Raw genomic sequence first — 27,086 nt, 5'->3', positions numbered from 1 at the left:
TACTCCCAGGTTGCTTTCTGCCTGGCTGCTCTCAGCCACTCTGTCCCCAGCCTGTAGCGCTGCTTGGGGTTGTTGTGGCCAAAGTGCAGAACCCTGTACTTGGCCTTGCTAAAGCTCAGACTTTGCCTATCTCTCGAGCCTGTCCAGGTGCCTCTGCAGAGCCCTCCTGCCCTCTAACAGATTGACATTTGCTCCCAACTTGGTGTCATCTGCAAACTTACTGATGGTGGACTCAATCCCCTCACTCAGATCATTAATGACGATATTAAACAAGACTGGGCCCAGCACAAATCCCTGCTGCACGCCACTAGTGACTGGCTGCCAAGTGGACATGGCACCATTCACCACTGCTCTCTGGGCCCCAAAACTTGTAGTAAAGGCCCCAAAACTGAGCACGGTGCTCAAGGTGCAGCCTCACCAGTGCTGAGTACAGGAGCACGATCACTTCCATGGTCCTGCTGGCCACACTAATCCTGATGCAAGCCAGGATGCTGTTGGCCTTCTTGGCCGCCTGAGCACACTGCTGGCTTGTGTTCAGCTGGCTGTCAACCAGCATCCCCAGTTGCTTTTCTGCCAAGTGCCTTTCCAGTTACTCTTCCCCATGCCTGTAGCATTGCATGGGCTTTTTGTAACCCAGTAAAATCTCCCTGTGAAACTGCTGCACCTTCTGCATGTAACAGAGCAGACCATACGACAAGTAACCTTGTTGCTGTATTTGTAATTATCCTGGCTCCTGCTGTCCCCTCAGTCCTTGCTGTGCTGCATACATCAGCGTGAAGATCATGCTCCTTAGGAGTGATGTTCAATCTCTGTCTGGGCTATAAATCCCTGTGTGCTGTGCAAATAACAAGGAATCATCACACAATCTCTCATGAAACTAACAGTGCATCACAAGGTTGTACAGATTATAGTTCTTAGCGATTCTGAGTTTTGCTGTTGTAAGTATCATCTGCTAATGGTCCCTTCTGTACACACACTGATGATCATGCAGTATGCTGTCGTTTTCAACTGCAGAGTTGTAATTTACTGACATTAAAGCCGCAAGAAAAGCTTGATGATATATAAAATACATTAACATTTCCTAATTCTTTACTCTTCCTTTTTCCTCAAGAAGAGGTGTGTGGTGTAGACATGGGATAAGTGGTAATTTTGTCAGGCCAGTTGCTGTTTTCCTGTCTGAAGAAGGATAGGTGGGTTTGCCCTCAGCAATCTTCTCCCATTATATACTCCATAACAGACTAAAATAGCTTTAATATAATTAATCGACTTAGCATTGTAGGAGAATCCATTGCCAAGTAGTGGAAACTTGCTTGTGCCAGCTTAAAAGGTCACTGCTGTGTATGACTGCCCCTTCACACACTATCTGCAAACACTGCTTCTGATTCAGTCTAATTGATTTTAAAGCCTGATAGTTTGCCAAATTGATTTATAATATGAATCACTGCTGGAACTCAAATTTTGTAACTCAAATGTAAGCAGCAAAGCTTCATCAACCCAATCTGCCTTTGTTTGCAGCCTCTGCCTTCCTCGTTGAATTAATTAATGCTTTCTGCAGGTTCTGGTGGAAACTCTAGAAGACAATTGTGAAAAATAAAGGCACAAGTGGACATTTTGCCTACTGCCTCCCTTGTTAGAGAAGACAATGTGAATAGAAGCCAATTTATGTAGCAACAGCTATGGGTCTGTTTTTGATCTCATGTAGGTCATTCTTTTGTGTGACCAGGGATTCAGTGGTTTTATTGTGGATTCCTTTTCTCTGCAGTCTTAGTTTTTTGGTGGATTTATCTCCTCTGCATGGTCAGGCTACTGGAGAACATTTGCACTGCTTGTAGTTCTTCATGTGAACTCTGAAGCTGAGAGTACTTCCGAATGCTCGTGAGGTGGTGACAGCTTACTGCAGATGAACCGGTTCACAGAGTGAGAAAACAAAGCCATAATAGTAGAGGAGGACTTTACTGGTTGCTTTATATTTAGGTGCCTTATCTGCATTGTTGTTCACATGAATGGTCATATGCTTGCAGAACCTTTCCAAAAAATGAGCCAGTTAGGATGGAGACTCTTTGCTAACAGTGTCAGTCAGTTGTTTAGTTCTGAAAGGCATTAAGCAGCATGAAATTTTGAGAAAGATAATGAAATGGATCAATTGAGTGAAAACTTGGGCCCATTTACTTCTGTCATCTTCTATTAGTGTCCTTATTAGTAGTGAGTACTGCACGAGCCTCTTGCTGTCAAAGCCTGAAAGTGACCATTTTGGGTCACTTTAGTAGCCAAAGGGCTGGATAGGCCAGAAAAAGAAATACCTTTAAAGCATCATCATTGGTAAGGAAAATTACTCCAGCACTCATCCGTGGGTCTGCTCTACTTACCAGGCTTAAATTTTCATTGATGTTCAGTGAAAATAATGATAAAAAGAAATCTTTATCTGTCAGTGTGATGGATGCACCTCTTGTTTTATCTCGGGTCTCAGTAAGAAGGAGAAAATTTTTCTATTGCAAGCTGTCTTCAGTGGCTGCGGTACTCATTCTTGATTGCCAGAAGGGCAGAGAATTAAACCTCATAAAGACAAGGCAGAGAGAAAGGACTAATAAATAAAACAGACAGTTTGCTCTGATAAATTGAGACACATGGTCTCTTGTGTCCAAAGCCTACCAAAGGTTTTTAGGCAAGCTGTAATTCAAAGCTGCCATGAGGTCATTGACAGCCTTCCACGGCTTGGATACCTGGCAGATAAGGAAAAGGAAAAGAAATCAGATGTTTTATGGAGAATATTCTCAAAGCAGGTGCCTCATTTGTTTCATGTACACCACAATTTCCATTTTGATGCTCTCATGTAACCACATGCCATCTGTTGCAAGAAACTTCTGTGACATTCGGAGAAGTCAGGCACATTTGGCTCCAAGCATTTAGCCTGACTCTGTAATTTTAGCAACTATTCTGAGATGCTGTGTATTGAAAAGTGTCACATAAGTCCTGAAATCCTGAACTGACATCTTCTAGGAAAGAAAAAAAAAGACATAACAGAGGCTATCCATTGAAGCCAGGATGTCAGTCTCCAGCTGACAAGACAGCGCAGATGTGTTGTTTGAGAAAATAAGGGAAACTCCTGATGCATCCCAAAGATCTCTGCTAGTGTTTACCCTCTGAGAGCCACTGAACATCTGTCCTGTTGCAACAGAAAGATTGTGTAGTTGCTTCCCCTTTTGCTACAGTAGCAGAAGCTCTTGAAGTTAAAGGATGAAGAGTACTGATGTTAATTTTGGCTACGGCAGAAGGCAATGAGCATAAGATTAGAGGCATCAAATAAGTGTGCTTGTCTAGCTTTTGTTGCTTTGCCTTGGAGTCTGTTTGTGTTTTACATAATTAGCTCTGCAATACCAATGTAAGTTCTTTCAGTGGCCTGTTAACAGGCCATAAAGTTGTGGAACTAAGGAAAAGAACATTTCATGTGCATGGTATGGGCTTTATGACACTGAGAAACATTAATTGGAAGATTATCTGTGTTTGTAGATTCCCAGATTTGTAACGGCAGGACCCTAGCCCTGTCAAAAAGACCGTCAGAAGATGACTTCTTATTTCAGCTTAATGTCTCACACATCACTTGTTCTGCAGGTTGTCTTCTTGCTCTTTATTGTGTTTGCCCTGCATGCACAAAGGAGCTCCACGCTGAGCTCCACAGGGAGCCACTTGTTGGGGGAGAACAAAATCCTTCCACTTCATCCTGGAGACGCAATTTGCCACAGAGCCATAGTAAACCACCCAGAAACTGGGAGCTTTTCTCCCTGTCACCTGGCCCATTTTAACACAACGTACAAAACAAATACCAGCAACTAAGAATGTCTCAACCAATTTCACCATTCATTAGTGTGGTAGAGAACAATAATATTTTTTTGTAAACCAAAACAGAAAAAAAGAGAACTTTTCTACTGTACTATTAGTGTGGTCAAGGAGATGTGGTCAGAGAGTTCTCTTTCTCTTGTTTCTATAAAATTGTTCTCTCTCGTCTTCTTCAGCAATGATTAACCCATCTGCCACAAGCACTGCTTTCTTTGCTTTCCTAGCTCTCTAGCTCAGATGCCAGTAACCCTTAGTTTCTTTTTTCCTACATGAATTTGACTATACTGTGATTTTTCAATTGTCTTTTAGGTCTCTCAGTTTTCCTTAAAAAAAAAAAAAATCACCATTTTTTTCTTTAAAGCTGACCAGGTTTTGTCTGAAAAGATGCTGGGGAGTGAAAACTGTCAAGAGCTGTCAAAGAAACTGAAGGTGGACCAGAACGCTGGCTGAGATTAGTCAGCATTTCCATACAGATGAAATGCAATGCTCATTGCAACTTTCCTTTTCAATGCTTTGCCACTGCCCTTCTCTCCTGTGTGTTTCCAGACCAGAAACAGCAGTGCATATTCCACCATTGTAATGTGGAATCAGCCAGGAGTCAGTTCAGCCTTAATTATAGTGCTTCTCATTCCTGCTTGTTTCACTTTTACAGATATCTTGGTTTCAAGCTAGCTATTCCTATTTCTCCCCACCACTTAATTACAAGAATATATATACTCCCAAGTCCTTCAGGGAGAAAGAGCTTTTTCCAGGAGGGTCTATAAAAGGTAAAAATGCCTAGACCCCATTTTGGAAGTGTGAGACTTGACCAGAACAAATAAATTATGAGGTCTAAATACATTTTTATTTGCAGCTATGTTATGAAATAGAGACATTTCTGCTAAGATTTATAAACCTGTCAGAAAACACACAAATTAACTAATAAAACTCAGAGCTGTCTTGGGATGAAGGAATATCAAGCAAGCAAAGATTGGACAGGTTTGTGTTTTTCTTGGTTTTCTGGAGTGTTTTTGTTAGTTTGTTTTGAGAGGGGCAAATGAAAAACATCCTTTCAGAGGACAGGTTTGGGGGCGGGGGAGGCTAGGATGCCTTGAGATTCTGTACAGCTTCTTTGAATATTTGAAGCATCTTGGGGGATATGATTTAACCCCAGATGGCAAATGAGCACCACACAGCTGCTCATTCACTGCTTCTGCCTTCAGTGGGATAGGGAGGACAATGGACACATGTAAATCTTGTGGGTTGAGATAAGAACAGTTTCCTAACTAAAATAAAATATAATTATTTATAAATAATAGTAATTAATTAAATAGTAATTAAAATTAATATGTGTCCCAGGTTAGGGCAGATCTTTCCTCCAGCAGAGTAAACTCACTACAACACAGATTTTTGAGAAGTCAGGAAAAAAGAAATTGTATTTCTGGTAGTTCAAACTAAATATAACAGTATAAGGAGAAGAAACTACTACAGAAATATAATAACCTTAAGGAAGATGGGGAGGGGGTCAAGTGGCAGCAAAGCAGCAAAAGCAGCAGCAGCCATAACAGTGACGGGGGAAAGACAGCAGTGGGCACAGCAGAAGCAGCAGAAGCAGCAAGGGGAAGGTTCAAGCTGTGCTTCCAGACATAACGCTCTTGATGCTCCAATAAAATGGTATATTACTTATCCATAGTTGCCATTTTATGGCCTCTCCCTACAGTGTTTTATGTCTGAGCTAGAAATGTAGCTCCAATGGCCACACTTTTGCTATATGCAAAAATTAAAGAAGTATAGCCTAAGAAAAGGCAAGTGATACACATTGCAGTTGCTCACCACTCACTAACTGATTTCTGAGCAGTGATCCACCTCTCCTGGCCCATTCCTCTCAGCTAATACACTGAGCATGATGTTCTGTGGTGTAGAACAGCCCTTTCGCAAGTTTGAGTCAGCTGTCCTGTCCATGCTTCCTCCCAGCTTCTTGTGCACCTGCTCACTGGCAGAGCATAGGAAACTGAAAATCCTTGTCTTAGGACAAGTGCTACTTAGCAACAACTAAAACATCAGTGTGTTATCAACATTATTCTCACACGGAATCCAAAACACAGCACTGCATCAGGTGCCAAGAAGAAAATTAACTCTATCTCAGCTGAACCTAGGGCACGGGGGCTGCTGAGATACATTCAGGCAAATGGCAACAACTGGCAGAGAGCCCATTAGATAGAAGCATAGGCTGCAAGGATTTTGTGCTAGGGACAGAAGCTGGTGATAGATGGGATTAGATGGATTTGCTAGTGGCATCCCTGCACAGGGAAGCTGGAGGCAACCTAGCCAACGGCCAGCTGCAATTCCAGTGAGCCTTCTTCATGAAGAAGAGCCCAGTGTGGCATGGAGGTGGGGCATGTGTCGGCTAATACCTGTGGGCTTTTCTGAGCCTTAGGGGACCAGAGCACAGGAAGGGAGCCTTAGGAGGAGAAAAGTGATCAGTATTGATTGCTTGAATGCTCTGGAAGGGAACAGCTCTGGTTCTGAAGGTCACACAAGCTTTCCAAAGCAATAATTATTTTATTTTCCTTTTTGCCCCCCTCTAGTGAAATTTTGCTTGTTTACATGTCTGTTTCAACAACTGTTTTCACAAGAGGGAATATTATTTATTGCATGCTCAGACCTTTTCTTTATATGGATGGATCTGGGTATAATCACGTTTTTATTTATGACCAAGTCCATTAGGAATTGCATGTGGCCTGTTCCCAGTTAGTGCCTGGCAGAAGTGTCACACTTGTGAAATGTATAAAACAAAGGAACCACAAGTCAGCTTGGAGGTACTTCCAGCCTAGCAGGCAACAACAATGCATTCGCTGTGCTTCATCTATCTTTTGAATTTAGAATGATTGATAGCTTGTAGTTGCTGCCTGACAGTGAAAAATCCAGTTACTAGAAGAAAGCAAAGGAGATTCTACCCTGCTGCCTCCCTTGTTAAGATGCAAAGTACTGATGTGATTAAAAAATGTGGTAGCCATCACTCCAAAATTTTCTTTTCTACTTCGAAATGGGATGAGTCTTACCCAGGCACTTGCACAGAACAGTTTGAATGCTGCTGTTGGAGAGGTTAGTGGGTGAGGTTTCATCGTCGTCCCTGGGGCAGTTCAAGGCAAGGTTGGATGTGGCACTTGGTGCCATGGTCTAGCCTTGGGCACTGTGGTAAAGGGTTGGACTTGATGATCTGTGAGGTCTCTTCCAACCTTGATGATACTGTGATACTGTGATCCAACTGAAGAACAGCAGGAATGAAATTTCCTTTCAAAACAAAGTGTGAAAGGGTGGATACTGCCAAAAAAGTCCACTTTTGTCACTGATTAAACAGATTTTCTCTACATCAACTCCTAATTCAGATGAAGACAGATTTGTAATTTCTGAAAATGATACATCTGTAGAAAGTCTTTTCTGATGTTAAGATCGTGTGGCCACCTAGAAAAACACCTCTGGATGGGTATTGAGTCTATATTTAGTTAAAATTACCTTTTCTTCAGAGTGTAGAGTTGGCCACTGACTTGAGAAAGAGCTACTGGTGCTTCATCAAATCTGGGACTTGAGGAACATTCCAAACATCATTGGGAAGTTGAGAAGTCAGGAAGCGGGGTCTGAAATGAAATGATTTGCATTTCCCTGTGCATTGACTTTGAGCCTAAAGAGAACGAAAGCAAGGACTGTGTAGGTACAATCCATTTAAAATTGTTCAGGGATCATGGGGAGGGTGGGGAGAACTAACCTGGAGAAGACAGGATCAAGTGAAAACAAGACAGCTGAGTTAAACAAAAAAGAACCTACATCCTGTGTGCCCCTTTGTTAAAAACATCCTGCTGTTCAGAGGCCACTCTGAACAGCAAAAGACAGAGTGGTGTGTGGGGTGTGTGAGTGGTGTTGAAGTGGCAAGGGAGGAACCCTACAAGTGCTGCAGTCAGATGCTGTAAGGATGCTGGGAGCTGGTTATCAACTGTCTGAGAGTCTAGCTGCTGCTGTTCTTATCAGAAGCACCATTTCAGGACAAGATTACACAAAGGACTAGAAATTTTGCAGCTGACTGATTCTGTCCAAAATCACCACTTTGCCAAACCTGACACACTTCAGGAAGATTTGTCAGTTCAGAGAAACTGCTTTTGAAGGGTAACAAAAAAATGAAGAAATCAGGCAATTCCAATTGACTTCTTCACCATGGGAATATTTCCACTTTTGTGTTTCAAACTCTGTCATTCTTCACTTTTCTGTGGTCTATAGAATATATGCCAGCTAGAGTGAAAGATTTTGAATGGACAGAATATCTCTGAATTATTAATTCATACTTTTTTTTTTCCCTTTCTTTTTTTTTCTCCTGGGGATAGTGTTTTTTTTCTCCCTCTTCTTTCATACATAGGTTTATTCCAAAATACAGGATTTTTTTAATTGCCAGAGCAAGGCAGGGAGCCCAGCCAACACAAATTTCCTCTCTCCTTTTGCTCTAGATTATGTGTTTGTCATTGACTTGGCAGTTTGCTCTTTCACTGACATCGATTTCCACCAAAAATACAGCTAACACATGCCTGAGAAGATGTGGGTAAGCAGACTGGTAATATTTTTCTAGCTTTAATGTTCCAGTCTGGCACAGAAACAGTCTGGAGACTAAACCCTATTCTCTTATTATAAAGCTTGCATGCAGAATCAATGAATGTGCATCCAGGTACCCCATTGTTAACCTAGATACCACTAAAATGTCTTTAATTCCAAAAGCAAATTCTAGTAAAGTAATAAAAATGAAACTGGAATGTAAAGGAACAGCTTTTAGCATTAGACAACTGCATTGATTTAAGCTGACTGGCCCCACTAGAAGAGATAAGGGACAGGGGATGGGGCCTTATGAGAGGGCTGTGTTAACCCAGAGCAGCCACCAAAACTGCTCAGTGCTTTGCAGAGCCGGGTAAAGGAGAGAGGACTTCTTCCTGTCCCAGAGCAAAGGCAGCTAGATCAGCACATAACCGTGTCCTCACTGAATATGAAAGTCTTTGGTGCCCTGTGTCTGTTCTACAAGCAGTGAAATGATTCAAGGAGAATGCTGACCTCATTGATTCAAGAGTATTAAGATTCAATCCAATTTTAGGGCTGTGCATTCCCAGGGGATGCAGGAAATTGTATCAGATTTCTAAAAAAGTCTGTCTCAGGGGCTCTAGTAATAGCCAAAACCTTTTAGTTGGCATGATGCCATCCTAATTAACAAGAAAAGGTGTTGGAAAGAAGCTCAGCAGAAAACAAAACTGAGAATGAAAACCAGAAACGTGGCAAGGGGAGAGATGCAAAACCATATGCAATGCCTTAAAATTCCCTCGAATTCCAAAAAACATCTGTGCCTGAACTTGGCACAGTGTGGGAATGGATCCTCATGTGGGCCTGATCCATTAGCAGATGCTGGCAGGTGGTAGCTATGTAGCGGGTGCAAACATCCATAAAAGTGTTTGTTCCACACTGCTGTAGGCTTGCTCCTGTGCTGGCAGGATGCAAAAATGTAGACATATTATCTACTTGCTGCCATGAGGCTCTCTGCAGAGGGAATCAAACCCCATTAGTTTCCTAGGCAATCTTAGCAGCATGGCACAGCTGCAGTTACCATGGGATTTTGACCCACCACCAAGCAACAACATATCCAGCATCACTGGCTGTGGAGTTATGGTATGCACTCACAGTTCTACCTGGCTTCTGTCCCCTGCAACACTTTAGCAGCAGAAATGTGTGGCGGTTTGGCCCAGGGCCCCTTAAGAAAGCCACAGAGTTCTCCAGGAGGACCAGAGAGGTCTAGGAGATGGACCTGGGAAAACATAATTTTTGTTGTTCAATCCTACAATCCTGCTATCACTTTATAAGTGGGCAGCAAAGCCAAATCTTACTCTTTTTTCACTCCCTTCCTTTGGATCTCTGGAAGGAGTCTTATGTTCAACAAGGACAAGTGCAGAGTCCTGCATCTAGGGAGGAATAACAAACTCCAGCAGTACAGGCTGGGAGGTGATCTGCTGGGAAGCAGTCCTGTGGAGAGGGACCTGGGGGTCCTGGTGGATAACAAGTTATCCATGGGACAGCAATGTGCCCTTGTGACCAAGAAGGGCAATGGGATCTTGGACTGTATTAGGAGGAGTGTGTCCAGTAGATCAAGGGAGGTTCTCCTCCTCCTCTACTCTGCCCTGGTGAGACCTCATCTTGAATAACGTGTTCAGTTTTGGGCTCCCCAGTTTAAGAGGGACAGGGATCTGCTGGAGAGGGCCCAGCAGAGGGCTACAAGGATGATTAGGTGACAGGAGGGCATGGTTTATGGGGAGAGATTGAGGAATTTGGGGCTTTTTAGTTTGAAGAAGAGAAGACTTAGAGGAGATTTGGTAAATGTTTATAAGTATCTGAAGGCTGCCAGGAGGGGAGGGGACAGGCTCTTTTCACTCACTCCCTGTGATAGGACAAGGAGCAATGGGTGTAAGTTGCAGCAAAAGAGGTTCTGCCTCAACACAAAGGGGAACTTCTTTACTGTAAGGGTCACAGAGCACTGGAACAGGCTCCCCGGAGAGATTGTGGAGTCTCCTTCTCTGGAGACTTTCAAGGCCTGCCTGAATGCATTCCTCTGTGATCTGTGTTAGATAGTATTGTCCTGCTCAGGCAGGATAATCTTCTTGGGTCCCTTCCAACCCCTAACATCCTATGATCCTATGAACTTGGAGATGGTGGAGTCACCATCCCTGGAGGCATTTAAAAGGAGGCTGGATAAAGCATTTGTTGTCATGGTTTAGTTAATTAGAAGGTGCTGAGTGATACGTTGGACTCGATGATCTCAAAGGTCTTTTCCAACTTGGTTAATTCTGTGATTCTGTAATATTTTAACCAATACTTGCAAAAGATTGGGTTTTCTTACTCACATAATGAAATGTAAGAATATGATAATATTGATATTTGTGCTTTCAGTAGTAAAAGCAAGTTTTCTGTCTAACTTGCTGGATGTTTTCAAGGTACTTTTAGTTTTATTTTTGAGAAGAGTCTGTGTTTCTTCTGAGGGAAAAAAATCACTAAAAAAACCCTAAATACACCATTATGAAAGAAAAAACATTGATCCTTTTCATTCTGACCTCTTGCATTCTATACCTTTTTCTCAGTTATTTGTCAATGAGTTTTGCCACCCTTCTAGAAAGGAAGGGTAAGAAAGATACTTTACCAGTAACCTCAGTATTTTGGTAGGTATTTTAATGCTTAGGTTCATTTCCATGAACTTTTTCCCACCTCGGGGTCAATTTTTCTGTGAGCAACATAGCTCAGGTGCAGCTCCCCTCATGCCATGCTGTCAGGAGGATCCAACTTGGCTTTGATATTGCTGTGCTTTAAGTTTCTACTTCAGGCAATTGAGAAGACTCAGAAATAGAAGCAACCTATCTAAGCAAAAAAAAAAAAAAGGAAGAAAACAGCAGTGAAAGCTGCAGTGACATATGGAAAGGCCAGAACCCTTTGTGTAACTAAAGAAAATATGTCCCATGCTTTAAAAAACTCCTTAATAAGTGAAAAATGGGAGAGTGAGCAAAGAAGAGGAATTGACCTTGTTGAGAAAATAAAGCTGAGGAACAGGCATATTGTTACACTAGTAAGTTTGAAGGCTGCACATGAGGGAAACAAAATTTTTACCATATTCTCAGTATGATATTAAAGTCTAACTGGGCTTATTAGTGATGAGCATACTAAAGTAAAAAATATTGAAGCAAATAGAGCAAGCCAGCTGAACTGGTTGAGAATCTGCTCCTGAGCATTCCAGCAAACAGATCTCTGCTTAAGCTGGGAGGTGAATTAGTTTGGGGATGTAATGGGTTAGCCCACCCTGGGGGCTGGTCTTCAACCTGCCCCAGGTCCTCCTGGCTCCTCCCTGGAAGTGGGTCTGAACCTGGCCCCAGATGTAGTGGTTGGCCCCTTCCCACTTCTTGGTTAGCCCCCTGTAAAAGCAGAGGAACTTCCTATTTTTCTCTCACCTGTGTGCCTATTGCCACCACCTTGTTGCTGATGCTTCTGTCTTACCACGTGGTCATCCTTCCACGTTGTGGACAAATCCTGAAAAATCTACCCCCATCCATTACCATCAATCTGGTTGCATATATGTGTGTATATATATATATAGTATTTTGATTGTTCTTTTCCCTTCCCTGTACCTCTTTGTAACTCCCCTCCCTTACATACTGTGCTAGTTTGAAGCTAGCTAGAATGTTTTGGTGAGAAGAACTAGATTACAGGCTGTGAAAGGGAAACAAGGATGATGTCTACTTCACTCATAGGCTTGCTGAGAGGTATAAGAACAAGAATCCAAACATGGATAAGGCACTTCTTCTTGAGCATTGCTTGAGCTGCACTTCTCTCTAGCCTCTCTGCCGTCTCTCTGATTAATCCACTTTGCTTCCTAACTCCCTGGCTGAACCTCCATTCTTCCTTGGGACTGGGGTAAGGTTGAGAGGGGTGGGAGAAGGTGTAAGGGCAGTTGGGAGCCCCTCCTAGGGACTCAAGTTTCTGGGAGGGAAGTTGTGTTTCTGTATTACCTTTTACCTTGTATATTTCTGTATATAGCTGTATATACTGTAAATATCTGCTTGTATATTGTGCTAGCTGTAAATATAAGCTTCACTTAATTTCCAGAGCCACTGAGTCTAGTCTGGGTGATTTCCAAAGTGTGTGTGTGGGGGGGGGGGGGGGGGGGGGGGCAAGTAACACCCAAACCATCACACATACCTTCTATTTATTGTTAAAGATTTTTTTTTTAAACTTCCAAATCGAAGTGAGACTATTTATTTGGGTGTGTTTTACCTTTTTCTCTCTACATATAATTCCTTTCTTTCCAAAAGAGGGGAGAGGGAAAGGCATGCTGTAATTGTATTGGTTCTGTTAGATAGATAGATAGATAGATAGATAGATAGATAGATAGATAGATAGATCATAGAACCAACCAGTTTGGAAGAGCCCTCCAAGATCATCCAGTCCAACCTAGCACCCAGCCCTCTCCAATCAACTAGACCATGGCACTAAGTGCCTCATCCAGTCTTATCTTGAACATCTCCAGGGATGGTGACTCCACCACCTCCCTGGGCAGCCCATTCCAATGCCAATCACTCTCTCTGCCAACAACTTCCTCCTAACATCCAGCCTACACCTCTCGCAGCACAACTTGAGACTGTGTCCCCTTGTTCTATTGATGGTTGTCTGGTAGAAGAGACCAACCTCCACGTGGCTACAGCCTCCCTTCAGGTAGTTGTAGACAGCAATGAGGTCACCCCTGAGCCTCCTCTTCTCCAGGCTAAACAACCCCAGCTCCCTCAGCCTCTCCTCACAGGGCTGTGTTCCAGGCCTCTCACCAGCTTTGTTGCTCTTCTCTGGACATGGTTCAGCATCTCAACATTTCTCTTGAATTGAGGAGCCCAGAACTGGACACAGTTCTCAAGGTGTGCCCTGATCTGTGTAGAGTACAGGGGAAGAATAACTTCCCTTGTCCTATGGCCAGGCTTTTCCTGATACAGGCTCATTTGAGTCTCTGGGAAATGTAAACTAGAACCAAGACAGGGGAGTAAACAAGAAACCTATCTGTAAGATCAGGAACCTCATACAACTGTATCACTGGGGAAAACGAATCTGATTTCCAGCCTCCAACAGTTCTGAGGCAGCTGGGATTTGTTCCAATGCGGGGACATCAGTAATAAAATACCCCAGGTGCTAGCAGTTGTGCTTGATGCAGTCCTACTCTATTGAGTGTTGTGTGCCCTAATTTGTTTTCATTTCTACTAATGAAAATAAATAGAAATGAGAGAGCTCCAGGGATGGTAGAAACAAATGGCACCTATGTTTCAAAGCTCTCCAGCCTGTTCTCAAAAGTGGGTTTGCAGCGCAATGCAATGCTCATGCCTTGTTAAATAAAATACAAAGGGTGAAAGAACAGAGCTATATTACCAGAAAGCACAGAATCTGCCTCCTATTCACCACTTCACAGGTTCTTTGCAGTCTCTGTCCCGAGGCTACATGAACGTGCACCTCTGAATTTGAAATGCAATAGCTGAAACCCTTCTTTCCACCTTGAAAACACTGACAAAAGCATCACTAAATTTAGACTCAAGTTGAAAGGTATGGGAAGTTCCTTAAGAATTACAGTCTGATGCCTGTTTAACACAAACAGAAGAGCCATCTGGCCTGCTCTTCTGTTCCTGTATCTCTAGCCGAGGAGAGCTTGAGCCTGGTCCTTTGTTGTGGAGGCTCTCAAGTCACTGAATAGGAGCAATCCAATGCCTTCTTCTGGTGTCGCTCTGCCAGCTCTTTCAATTGCATTGTATCTGCGAAACCTCTGTCTCTGTCCTTCCTGCAGAAAAGTTCAAAAGAAGTGGAAATTAAAATTCTCTTTGTTAATTAGGACTCTGACTGCTGCTTGGTTTGTAGACAATAGTCAATCAACCAGGAGTTAGAGAAGACTGGAAAGCATGCACGCAGCACTGCCTCCCATGCAGCAGCTTGGATAAAACACGACATGCATTACCCTGACAGAAGTCACACCAAAGAAGATGCTTAATAACTCACCCCTGAGACAAGCATGTGTGGTTCAGTGGTGGAGCCAGCTGCTGCACTTTCTAAAGTTGTGGCCTCACTGGATTCACAAAGTAAGCTGAAGTGATCTGAGTTTGTATTTCATTCTCAAACCTCTTTCAAGAACTCAAAGTAATAACAGAATCATAAAATGCATTGAGTTATAAGGTTGGTCATCTAGTCCAATGCCCCCACACTGCAATAGCAGGGACATCCCCAACTAGAATCAGGTTGCTCAGAGCCCCATATCTCCAGGGATGGGACCTTCGCTACATCCCTTGGCAACCTGTTCCACCACTCTCATAGCAAAATAAGGCAGGAAGTAGTGATGTGGATCTACCAGTGAATGTAATTCCTCTCCAGTTTAGGACTATGCAGTGTTTCAGCATGGAGCTAGGAAGCTGCTGGTGGGAGCTGTCTTTCAGACAAGACAGCATGGAGCTAGGAGGCCACTGGTGGGAGCTGCCTGTCAGACAAGATATTAGCACTTTTAATAGAAAATCCATGCAAAGCTTGAACCAGAGAAAGTGCACTGCAGCACTATTAACATACAGTTTTCTCTGACAGTATACTCCAAACCAAAAAGGAAAGCAGAAACTCAAAGTGTCCTGCGGGAGCTGACTGCTCCACTCCCTCACTGCCAGATAGAGCACGACCTGTACAGCTAATGCTCTCCACCTTAGTAGAGAGCTAATGCTCTCTACTCAGCCTGTGTAACATGTTCTCTGCTTCAGTGACCCCGGTGGGCTTTCCCTGCCTGCCTCGGTCCACACTGTCATTCTTTCAACATCTCATACTTTGATGTGAGAAGGAAGGTAAAGGTAAGGGCAGCCCTCCATCACTGTTTTACCTACTTGCATTCCTGCCACATTCGCTCCCTCATGAACTTTTCTCTCCTTCCCTGTTTGCTCTCCTTCCCCTTAACACAGCTCACATTAGAGATAAGGTAACTACATCTCAGAAGCAGTCAGTATTTCACAAGTCTTCAGGCTCACCTTCTGCTTCCAGTTTTTCCCCAGTTCCTGCTCTGACAAAAATGACAGTACACTAGCATGTCTTTGAGTAGCCTCTGGCCTCAAGCTTCAGTGTGCTTTACTTCTACTGCTGAATTTCCAAAGATTAACAGCTAATTCTACTTTCTAGATGAACAGAACTTGACAACTGACTGGTGCTCCATGAAGAAACATAGCAGTGCAAACCCACACAGGGTAGGGGAAAAAAAACTGCTAGATGTCAAACTGACTGCCTAGGGGTCAGATACTGTTTTCTCAGCTGCATAATTCTGAAATCTTGGCTATGGTCATGTAGAGACTACACAACAGTCCTTGTCACTTAAGCAGAGGGACAGGATCAGCACATCTCTCTCATTTTTGTCTCTGAATTCAAAGTATTTGAAAAAGTGCAGAATTAATGATGTTTTAAGGCTCATTACAATAACAATTCCAGCTCTTTTCATATGAGCAAGACAACCGAGGAGTGAAAGCTGAAAATTCTCATTTTGTCTTACTCACAAAGCTCAGGCGCCGCTTCCTTAGCAACTCTCTGTGACCTGTGAACTGTAATCTTGATACAACAATAGAAATCTAGCTCTCTTCTTGTATTATTATAGAATTTCAAGCCTTGTGTGAGATATTAACTGTGTAGCCTCTGGTAAAACAAATTGGAGTCATGAAACTCACTGGAAAAGCAGAAAACAGTAACATCTGGGTAACTCGAATACAATGAACTGCATCTGCAGTCTTCTACAAACTTTAGCAATCTGCAGCACTCAGTGGGTGCCTTCTTCCCTGCAGAAGTATATAGAAGCTGCAAAAGATCTCCCACTTCTTAAACAGTTAAAATACTCAGACACAATTGAATAACAAAACACTATACTATGTAAGACAAGACTGCATCACAAGAAGAAGGAAACTTTAGCATAGGCCCAAATGTTTTCACAGACACAATTTTGGAAAGAGCAGGTGTGAGATTAATTTAGATCATATGCTTACTTTTCCAGTATTAGTCCAGAATATACAACCTGAGTGATATTCAAAAATGGCATTCTCCTATTTCCTTCATTGATCTCTTAAAATGATTGGGTAAGAGCAAGACATAAAAGCAAATATTTATAAGAAAACTTCTATTATTGGAAAGAATGAAGACTGTGCAAGCAAATATTTATGGGAAAACTTCTGTTACTGGAAAGAACAAAGACTGCTCAGCCCATAACAAGTGGATAGAGATAGTCCACAAAAAAATGTACCCAGATCCTTCCTTTTAGCGTCTCTCCATTTGCAGCTTCAAGTCTTAGAGTATCTTGGTGTATAGAGTGAGTTTCAACTGCATAATCTTTGTTATAGGTAAAGCAGGGAAGAAATGTGCAAGAGAAAGTGGTAGTTATCTCTGTCCATTGCCACACACTCAACAAATGCCACTCATTGGTTTTATCTTCGCAAAGAAAGAGCACTACCAGATGTCATTACCAATCATTGCTGGCAATGGGTACACTGAAGGTAGGCTCTGAATACACTGAGCTTGACTGGATAATTGTTTTTGTCCTTTGAAATGCAACAAATTTCTGACTTAGAATCATAGAATCAGCCAGGTTGGAAGAGACCTCCAAGATCATCCAGTCCAACCTAGCACCCAGCCCTAGCCAGTCAACTAGACCATGGCACTAAATGCCTCAACCAGTCTTGCCTGTCTAGGACTTCATTTCCACCTGCTACTGCTACAATATCTGCCTGGAAAAGCATGCATGATAAAGCACACACCAGTGGCTTGAAAGTCTTCAATGAGATGCTGTTGCCTTGGTCCAAAATAGTGTCAGTCTCTTCACCTCTGGAACACTTCTCCCTCCAGCACTTCCACTTGTCTAGGTTTTGGGGTAAGTGGGTATTGTGGTTTATCTTGGCAGGCAGCTAAATGCACAGAGCCATTTCTCACTCTCCTCCAGGGAGATGAAGGAGAGAACAGGTTGAAAAAAAAAAAAAAAAGGGGGTAAAATTCATTGGCTGAGATAAAGAGAGTTTAATAGGACAGAAAAGGAAGGGGAAACAATAATAATGATGAAAGAGCATACAAAATAAGTGACGCACAATGCAATTGCTCTCCACCCCTCTGACTGATGCCCAGCCAGCCTTCAAGCAGCAGGCTGCCACTGCCCAGTCAAATTCCTCCAGTTTTGTTCAGCACAGAATCATCTATTTCTCTGGCCAGCTGGCTGCATTGCTTCCAAGCCCCTTGTGCACATCCAGTCTCCTCACTGACAGGACAGTGTGAGAAGCTATGAAGTCTGGACTTAATGTATGCACCTCTCAGCAACGACTAAAACGTCAGTGCATTATCAACATTACTCTAGTATTAAATCCAAAACACAGCACTGTACTGGCTACTAGGAGGAAAATTAACTCTATCCCAGCCAAAAGCAGGACAAGGGGCTGAAAAGGGGAGAGAAATGCAGCTATAATTTGAAATAAAACATTCAGACTATTTAATCCCTGTGGGAGCCGTTTCTGTTATGCATGCCTTTGTACAACGCTGTCAAAAGCGCCTAGCAGCAGGGGTAACTGCCGCCTTGTCTTGTGGGCTGACAAAGGCATAAAGGTACAGGAAGGGTTTTTGTGTTCCATTCTACATGGTAAGAGTAAATTCCCTTCACTGAGAGCCCCCCTACCTGATCCATATTGCTGCTAATCGACTCTTTCTAACACAACAATGCATTGACTCCATAGATGATCCATGTTCCATATGCAAAGTGGTCCTTTTAAATCTAACAACAAAGAGGCACTTTTCAAGCGCTTAAATGTAATAGTAAATGCTTTCTACTCCACATGTTACTCAATACATTTTACTCACATTTATCTACCAGGTTTCAGTTGCTAATGCCTGCAACACTGCTAACATTTAGGAATGGATTTCCATGCATCGCCTCCTCCTCTAAACCTTAGCAAAAAGATCACGAGTTTGATTTCCCCTCCAGTACCTAAAACTACTCATAGAGGAAGGTGAAGCATCTGTCTGAAGTATTTGAACAGCATTTGGATGCACCAATCTCCCATTCCCTGTACAGTATGGAGAAAACCGACTGGCCCTGGCTTATCATTTAAAAAAAATCATCATCCTCAAAAGGGCACAGATGTTAAACTGACAATTTTGACACTTATACAAACCTCCCTCCCCCAGCTTCAGATAATCCAAGTTTTTCAATGTTCTTAAAGAAGCTTAAAACTACAATGGCCTGGCACATGGAAACCCCAGGAGCCCCTTTCAGAAATGACCTGTCTGGACACCAGTACTCAGGTTCCATTTTTTAAAATTAAATTAAGTCCTCCTCCTGTTTTTACTCAGTCCTTTTTCTCAAAGCTCAACTTTGTAGTGTGTCTCACCAGTCTCAGGAGTAGAGAGGATTCCTCTCCTCTGTCTGCACAGGTCACTTCTTTTTAAGCTGTCTCAGGTCACAAGCTAAGCTGTCAGTAACTCTTCCTGTCTCTTTAATTCACAACAACTTTAAAAGGCTGTACTGGCTGCCTCCATCCCCTGGCCTTCACTCCTAAGTCACAGACTGAGCACAGTGCTAATACATGAGCTATGATTGATAAAGCCATTACTAAGTACCCATCTCCTCAAGTACATGGCTGCTCTGGGGAAAGGGAAGGTACAGAAAGGAAATAATTGCAAAGTCAGTCATGGCATGGTTCAAATAAAGGCTGCCTTTGAGTTCAATGCAGATACCAAGTTTGCTTTCACATAAAAAAAAAAAAGAAAGAAAAAAAGAAACTAACCTTCTTCTCTGTAATTAAGGAAATATTATGTGGCCTATTTACAACCACTACAGAAATGTATAGTGTGGACAATTTTTATCTATGCTGTGATTTGTGCAGGACAGGGCAGTATTAAGAATTCCTGAAGCAAGTCTCAAATGGAATAGAGCCTCCAAACTTCATACCTGAGATGCAAAACCTCTTCTTCAAATTATGGGTTTATAAGTACTAGAAATGGTTTGCACATAGACCTTCAGGGTCCCAAAGGTTACAGATCTGTGTGACTCAGAACAGACCCAGACTTGACAGTATCAAGCCTTTCAACACCTTGTTTGTTCCCAAGCCTGATGACAGCCCAGAATTTAGGCACTGCTGTGTGTAAGCCCTAATGGCAGTGATACCTATTGGGTGTACTTGTAGCATATGCTGTCCATATCAGACTTGTCGAGTTGGCCTCACTTCAGCTGTGTGGGAGTGGGAAAGACACAAACTCATAACAATATGGTGCATAGGTGGTCAATCTGTTTATTGAAGCTAAGCGTGATGCTTATATCGTAGAGCTCGCTACAGGGAGGGTGTGTACTTCTGCTAGGCTTACATAGCAGAAATAGGCTGTCCACATGCATAGAGGCAGGCCTGACCAACTACCCCTCTTGATCCCCCTTCGCACAGCTAGCCACAACATGTTCTCATTCCCAGGGCTGACCAGCCTGCCCTCCTCGCACAGCTCAGAACTTTCTCGGCTTCTCTGCTAGCCTCCCAAGGCCACCTAAGTCTTACCCTGCCTACTCTCCTTATTTTCTCAGACTATTCAGTTCTGCTCAATTCTGCTCAATCCTGTTCAAACCCCCGCACAGACTTCCTACCAAACATGGCTACTAAGTCTGTTTCTTTCCTGTAAAACTGCTTTATACAGTGTTTGACAGGTTAGACTGATGAAGATAGAAATTGGAAGAGTATGATTCAGGACCTCACCTAGGTGACCCCCAGATAAATGCTGTATATCTCTCAAGTGTGGGCTAAAATGAAATGTGGTGGGGTTTGTTCTCCCTTCCTAACATCCCAACTATGTAGGGAAAAAAAAGACTCTGAGGATTCAGAAAACAAAAAGCCATGCAGGAGTTTGGGACTTTACCCTAGTGGCTTGGGGATGTACTTGCAAAAGAGATGGCTTTATCCTTGCTCCAAAGACCACATCCAATTACTTGCATTAGCGTATGCTAGTTCTTTGGTTCCATAATCTGAGGGCACGTTGCAGAGGCAGATTCCTAGATGTGCAATCTCTGCTGAGGCAGCTGACTTACCTGGGCTATCATTTGGATGCTGGTACACAAATGTGCTTGAGTCATATGTCCTCCTTTGCAAGCAACTCTGGCTTCACATGCAGGAGTCCTGAGACTCCTGCCTCAGCTGCTTAGAACAACAGCCCAGAAATTCCAAAGCTGGGCTAAAGAATGGATATTTCTCTGTTTAAATGTTGGGCTAGGGCAAAGGAATCAAAGTGCTTGGTCTGGCTGTGTGTTTTCTCTTAGAGACACTACTAGAAATAGAATGATGGGCCACACAAACCTTTGTAACACCACAAAATGCCATTCTTGGGCGAACCTTCCCATGTGCTACAGGGAGTACACCTACCATGGCCTGGGATTTCAGGCAGCAAAAGCCACACTTTGCAGCAGCTGAATTTTAATCATTTATTTGACTTGATCTTTGTTCAGTCGTGTCTGTAGGGAGAAGCAAATGAAATAACCTGTAATACACTGGAGATAGAGTTGTCAGTCAGTTCCCATTTGAAAAAAAGAAAAAAGATTTATCATCTCCTGCTGTTAACAGCTCCATCACCTTGCCCACTGTCCTATTGTGCAGTTAGTCAAACTACCCTGGCCGAAGTTCCCAACTGCAGTTATAATCAGTCGGACCAGGATCTATCTAGCTGCAATGTGTGTGTCATTATAGTGCAGTAGCCAGGTTCTGGGGGCTTTGTGGTTTTCTTTTCTCTTTCTTTTTTTTTTTTTTCTTTTTTCATCCAGAGGCATTATAATAGGAGTGTCAGAGAAAGATGTTCAGAGTTGTACTATACCTGAACCAAACATCAGTTTGAAATGATTCCTCTCTGATGTGCCCCATCCCCACTTCAGTTAACTGGAACTGAACTGAGCCAGAATTGGACAAAGGCAAGAATGAATTCCTGATTACTGATTCAGCACAATGGACAAGTTAAAACTAGCATTTCTAGGATGACCTCTTTGGTTTGGAGGCTTCCTGTACTGAGAACTGCAGAATGGTGTAGCACCTCTCCTCACTTGAGTGTTTGGCACCTCTGCACAGGAACACCTGGTACTGCTCCACAGGTGCCAGGGGGGATCTGTCCAGTACAGTGACTTAGAATACCTTCATAAAGAAAGCTCCAAGGCAGCTGGACCTACCTCTGCTTTCTGTTGCCCTATTTTTCCTATTCACTTCTCTAAGTAGAGGTGTTATCACCTTACCGTGTGGATAGGTGTTTAAACCTTAACGTGTGCACACAAAACTGGACTTGCAAAGTCATTTTTGCCACTCATCCTTTCATTTTTCTCCAGCTCTCACACCTCTTGTATTCCTACTATCTCTTACTGGCCTCTTCCTCCCACATGCCAGATTTCGAGTGATGAACTGGTGGAGATGTGCTGGGAACATGAGATGGGAAATAAAAGCAAATCTTCTTGCCTTTCTTTAAACACTTGCTCCATCATACCATCCTGATCATTTATAACTGCTATATTTCTCAGTTTTGGCTGGTTCCTAAACCCTGTTAGCTCTAAACCAGCTTTAGTTTTATCTCAGTTCATTAAGGCAGTGAGCAGGGAAATGTGGTGTTTTGTTTCCCTGGAAATGCTCTTTTGCTGTTCCCTTCAGGCATTAATATTACGTGTTACAGCTGTTTTAAAATGCAGTGGTAATTATGCACTCCAGCAGAGATGACTTCATCAGGAGGAGGGTAAAATGCTCCCTTTTTAGCCCATATCAAGGCAGGGAGATTTCTCCTGTGTCACACCATTTACGCAGCTGCAGCACACTCCAATCAGATTAGAGTTCCAGCTATCCACCTGGCTCAAGACAACACTGGCTTTCACTGGTAGGGCTGAAGTGCAGTTCCTTCTCAAGCCTGGTTCCTTCTCAAGCCCAGTTTCCAGTTTCAACATTTCCAATTATAAATCCAGCAAAAGGATTACTAAATGGCCATAATAGTCTTTTCTACCATCATTTAAAAACTTCGCTCCTATGAGGCCAGAATTAATGACATTGCAGTGCAGACCTACTAATTTATAACTCTATTATTAACTGCTAACTGCTCTAAAAGAAAGCAGTCCAAATTATTATGAGACAAGAGTTTTTTTATTGGTTTTATCACAAGAAAGGCCATTAAAGTACATAACATAAAAGACACTCATTTCCCTGTAGACATGTTGGTGCGGTAGAGACAAAATGTAACGTCTGCAGAGGAAGCCAGTTCACTTCTAATCCTGGTCCTTAAGCAGCTTGCTGTGATTGATGAATTCACTCTTGCCTTCCAAAAGCTACTTGCTTGTTTATTTTATTTCCAAAAGTTTTAGAAGTTCTTTCCCCCTGCCAGCTAACTACCCCTGCAGAGGAGCACCGATTTTCTCCTGGTCACGTTTGGAAGAAATGCTGTTTTCATGCATGCACACGTATTGTGCTAATGAAACAGACAGGTTTAGAGCTCCAGGTCTTCAGTGCAGACTCCCAATGACAATGAAAAAATATTTTGGATACCTATTGATTCAAAATCCTTTCTAACAGAGCAACACAACCAGTACTTCTGCCAGCTAGGGTAGATGCCCCATCTGTGCAAACAGTATCCAATTTGAAGCAATCAAGAAGAGCAGATTCACTGGCTGTCACATTTTCAACATTTTCTCTGTTATTCCATCAAACCTCAGCCAGTGGTGCTAGATTTTGGCAGTCATCAGTCAGTTCCTGAATTATATCTATGTTTTCCTTCACTTGCTGAACTTAAACACCCAGCTTTTGAGTGTCTATCACATTGCAGATCTCACCAGTTGAGTGAGAAAAATATATACATGCAGCTGCTGAAAAGCTAATTTATACTGGCCCCTCAGTGAACTTGTCGAGCCTTTGCATCATGGCAGAGGCCCTGCCACATGCTCGTTTTGAGGTCATCACTCAATGGAGTTCAAACGAACAAGCTCTTCATCAGTACTCTAAACTGCATTTTGACATACCCTCTGGCTTTGCAGTGTCAAGCAGAGAGAGTGTTGAAACTGGAGGAAAGGGGATCAGCGAGTGAATCAAGCCAGATGCAGCTGATGACTGAACTTGTATTATTCTGCAGGAGGGCCAAGAGCAAATCAGCTATTAAATCAAGTGGAGGCAATCACATTAGTTATGATAACTCTCAGATCATTTGGGAAAGCTAAAGTGTCCCAGGGGAGCAGGCATCCTGAAAAAAAAGCTGCAGAAGGCATGGACAAAAAGACATTCACTGGATCACAGGATGTTATGGGTTGGAAGGGACCCAAAGAGATCATCGAGTCCAATCCCCTTCCAGAGCAGGACCATACAATCTATCTCAGGTCACAGAGGAATGCATTCAGACAGGACTGGAAAATCTTCAGAGAAGGAGACACCACAACCTCTCTCTGGGGAGTCTGTTCCAGTGCACTGTGACCCCTACAGTAAAAAAGTTCTCCCCTCATGTTGAGGTGGAACATCCTGTCCTGCAGCTTATATCCGTTGCTCCTTGTCCTATCACAGGGAGCAAGAGAGCAGAGCCTGCACCCCACTCCTGACCCCCAGCCCTCAAATATCTATAGACATTTATTAAATCATAGAATCATAGAATCAATGGTTTAGGTTGGAAGGGACCTCAAGGATCATCCAGTTCCAACCCCCCCACCATAGGCAGGGACACCTCCCACTAGAACAGGTCATTCAAGGCCACATCCAACCTGGCCTTGAACACCTCCAAAGACGGAGCATCCACAACCTCCCTGGGTGACCTGTGCCAGTGTCTCACCACCCTCACCATAAAGAATCCTTTCCTAACATCTACTTTGAATCTCTCCTCTGCCAGTTTAAACACATTAGCCCTTGCCCTGTCATTACAAGTCTTTGTAAATAGTCCCTCTCCAGCCTTCCTGTACTGGAAGGCCACTGCAAGGTCTCCTCAAAGCCTTCTCTTCTCCAGGCTGAAGAGCCCAAACTCTCATAGCCTGTCCTCACAGCAGAGGTGCTGCAGCTTTCTGATCATCTCCATGGCCTTCCTCTGAACTCACTCAAACAGTTCAATGTCCTTCTTGTGTTGGGGGCTCCAGAACTGCACACAGGACTCCAGGTGGGGTCTGATGAGAGCAGAGTAAAGGGGCAGAATCCCCTCCTTTGCCCTGCTGGCCACACTGCTCTTGATGCAGTCCAGCACACAGTTGCTTTCTGGGCTGCACATGCACACTGCTGGCTCATGTTGAGCTTTTCATCAACCCAGACCTTCAGGTCTTGTTCCTCAGGGCTGCTCTCCAGCCATTTGCCACTCAGCTTTGTTCTGTTCCCCCTAGTCCTATCACTACCTAACATCCTAAAAAGTCCCTCCCCAGCTTTCTTGTAAGCCCCCTTAAATACTGAAATACCACAATAAGGTCCCCTTGGAGCCTTCTCCTCTCCAAACTGAACAGCCTCAACTCCCTCAGTCTCTCCTCATATTTACTGCCTCGAGCCTAATCAAATGCTAATGGCTCAAGCATAGAATAAACCAGGTTGGAAGAAGTCTCCAAGATCATCCAGTCCAACCTATCACCCAGCCCTATCCTGTCAATTAGACCATGGCACTAAGTGCCTCATCCAGTCTTTTTTTGAACACCTCCAGGGGCTTCTGCTTTCGCTTTTTCCTGTACTTCTGCTCTTGCTTAAGTTCAGGCTTGCAGCTGGATCTCTCAAAATCCACAAAGTCACAATAATCAACAATGCAACCTGCTTTAAAATGCAGTGGCTGTTAATACTGTTGTGAGGATAAAGGAATTGGGAGTAGATGAAGCAAGCCTTTCTGAACTTGATGGATGCATGAACTCTGGTCTCAGAACAAGACCAAGTAGCAAATGTGCCAGGCCTGGAGAAGTCATTCTGAGAGAGAGTCAGCTCACTGAAAACACAAAGTGAAATTCTGAAACTAGTGAAAAATCACCGTGGCCAGGCCTTGCTGCAGGGTGCCAAGTGTAAAGCTCTTATCTCTGACTGCAGCTTCAACAACATGTTATTCATAATGACCTCTGCAAACAGAGGCTTAATAAAAGTCATGAGACTCTCACTGAAGACAAGCTATGAACAAAATGCGTATTCCTTCATCTATGTATAGAAAGAAAAGGTTCATAAGCACAGATGGGATCACTGCCAACAGCATAAATATTCAGACTAAACTGTATTAAACCACTTTTTTTTCCTTTTGTAAGTGACATTTTCAACACATCTCACATTCTGAAAATTGGTGGGCAATGAATAATGGAGCTGAGTCAGATGGAGCACAAAGCATCTTGTAGCTGAGAGAGTGCTCAAAAGCACTGACTCACTTCAGATCTTTGTTTTTGCTTTTGTTTTGAAAGCTTCACCCACAATGAACGTGACCTAGTAAATGGAGGAAGCAAAGTGACAGGAAAAGGCAGCAAATAGTTTATGAGATGTGCACTGAAAAAAAGAATTGTTAACATAAAACTTTCATTGAACAGCTATGAATAATGAATTTGCTGGTGTTTACACTGAACAATTTCTTAGACCCGATTTTCCTTTTCCCTGCTGGCAAAAAGCAACTTCTATCTCTCTAAGAAAGTCACTGTGCTGGTCCAGAAGGTGGCCCTGACGCACAGGCTCACTCTGCACCTCTAAACTGGTGTTGCCTCCTAGTTATTGAAGTGAACAAGGCTATGAGATGGTTTCTGTTCCAAATGTTGTGATTGAATCTCAAAAAAAAGTCCTAAAATAAGTCCTAAAATAAGACCAGGGCAAGTAATGTCTCATGAATCTCTGTGTACTCTGTGAAGGTGTAAGGCAGTACACAAATAAAAGTGATTCCATTGATAAACTGAGGGTTTCTAGAAAGCATTCAACAAGGTTCATCCTAAAAAGATCCTCAGAGAGATGAAGCTCTGTGCTGGTGAGATGTCACCTGGAGCCTGCATCCAGGTCTGGAGTCCTCAATACAGAAATGACATGATCTAGATGGAGAGGATCCAAAGGAGGGACACAAAAATGATCAGGGGGTTGGAGCACCTCTGCTATGGGTCAGGCTGAGGGAGCAGCGGTTGTTCAGTCTGGAAAACAGGAAGCTCCAGGGAGACCTAATAGCAGCCTTCCAGTACCTGAAGATAGACCGTTTACAAAGGCCTGCAGTGATGGGACAAGGAGCAATGGCTTCAAACTAGAGAAGAGAAGATTTAGACTGCATATTAGGAACAAGTTCTTTACTGTGAGGGTAGTGGAACACTGGAACAGGTTGTCCAGGGAGGTGGTTGAGGCCTCATCTCTGGAGATATTCAAAGCGAGGCTCAACAGGGCTCTGGGCACCCTGATCTACTTGAGGATGCCCCTGATGACTGCAGGGTCAGTTGGTCTACATGATCTTTAGGTCCCTTCCAACCCAGATCATTCTATGATTCTACAAAATCTCTTCTGAACTTGTAGACTCTGTGGAAGTAATTCATTGAAGCCAAACAAGAGGATCACTCCACTACTTTAAAAAAAATCTGGTTTATACCACCGGACTGTTGTCTCCCTACAGAAAACATCCAGACTGGTTTCCAGACAAGCACATTTTAGTGGGACCGCCTAAATACTTACTTTAAGAACCTATAGTTGAATATCACACAGACTCTTGCAGTGAGGGGGAAGCACCTTTAACCATGTCACCTGGCTCTCATCAAACACAGATCT

Source organism: Pogoniulus pusillus, chromosome 12, assembly GCF_015220805.1.
Source record: "Pogoniulus pusillus isolate bPogPus1 chromosome 12, bPogPus1.pri, whole genome shotgun sequence".
Classification (NCBI taxonomy): Eukaryota; Metazoa; Chordata; class Aves; order Piciformes; family Lybiidae; genus Pogoniulus; species Pogoniulus pusillus.
This window is presented reverse-complemented; position numbering follows the sequence as displayed.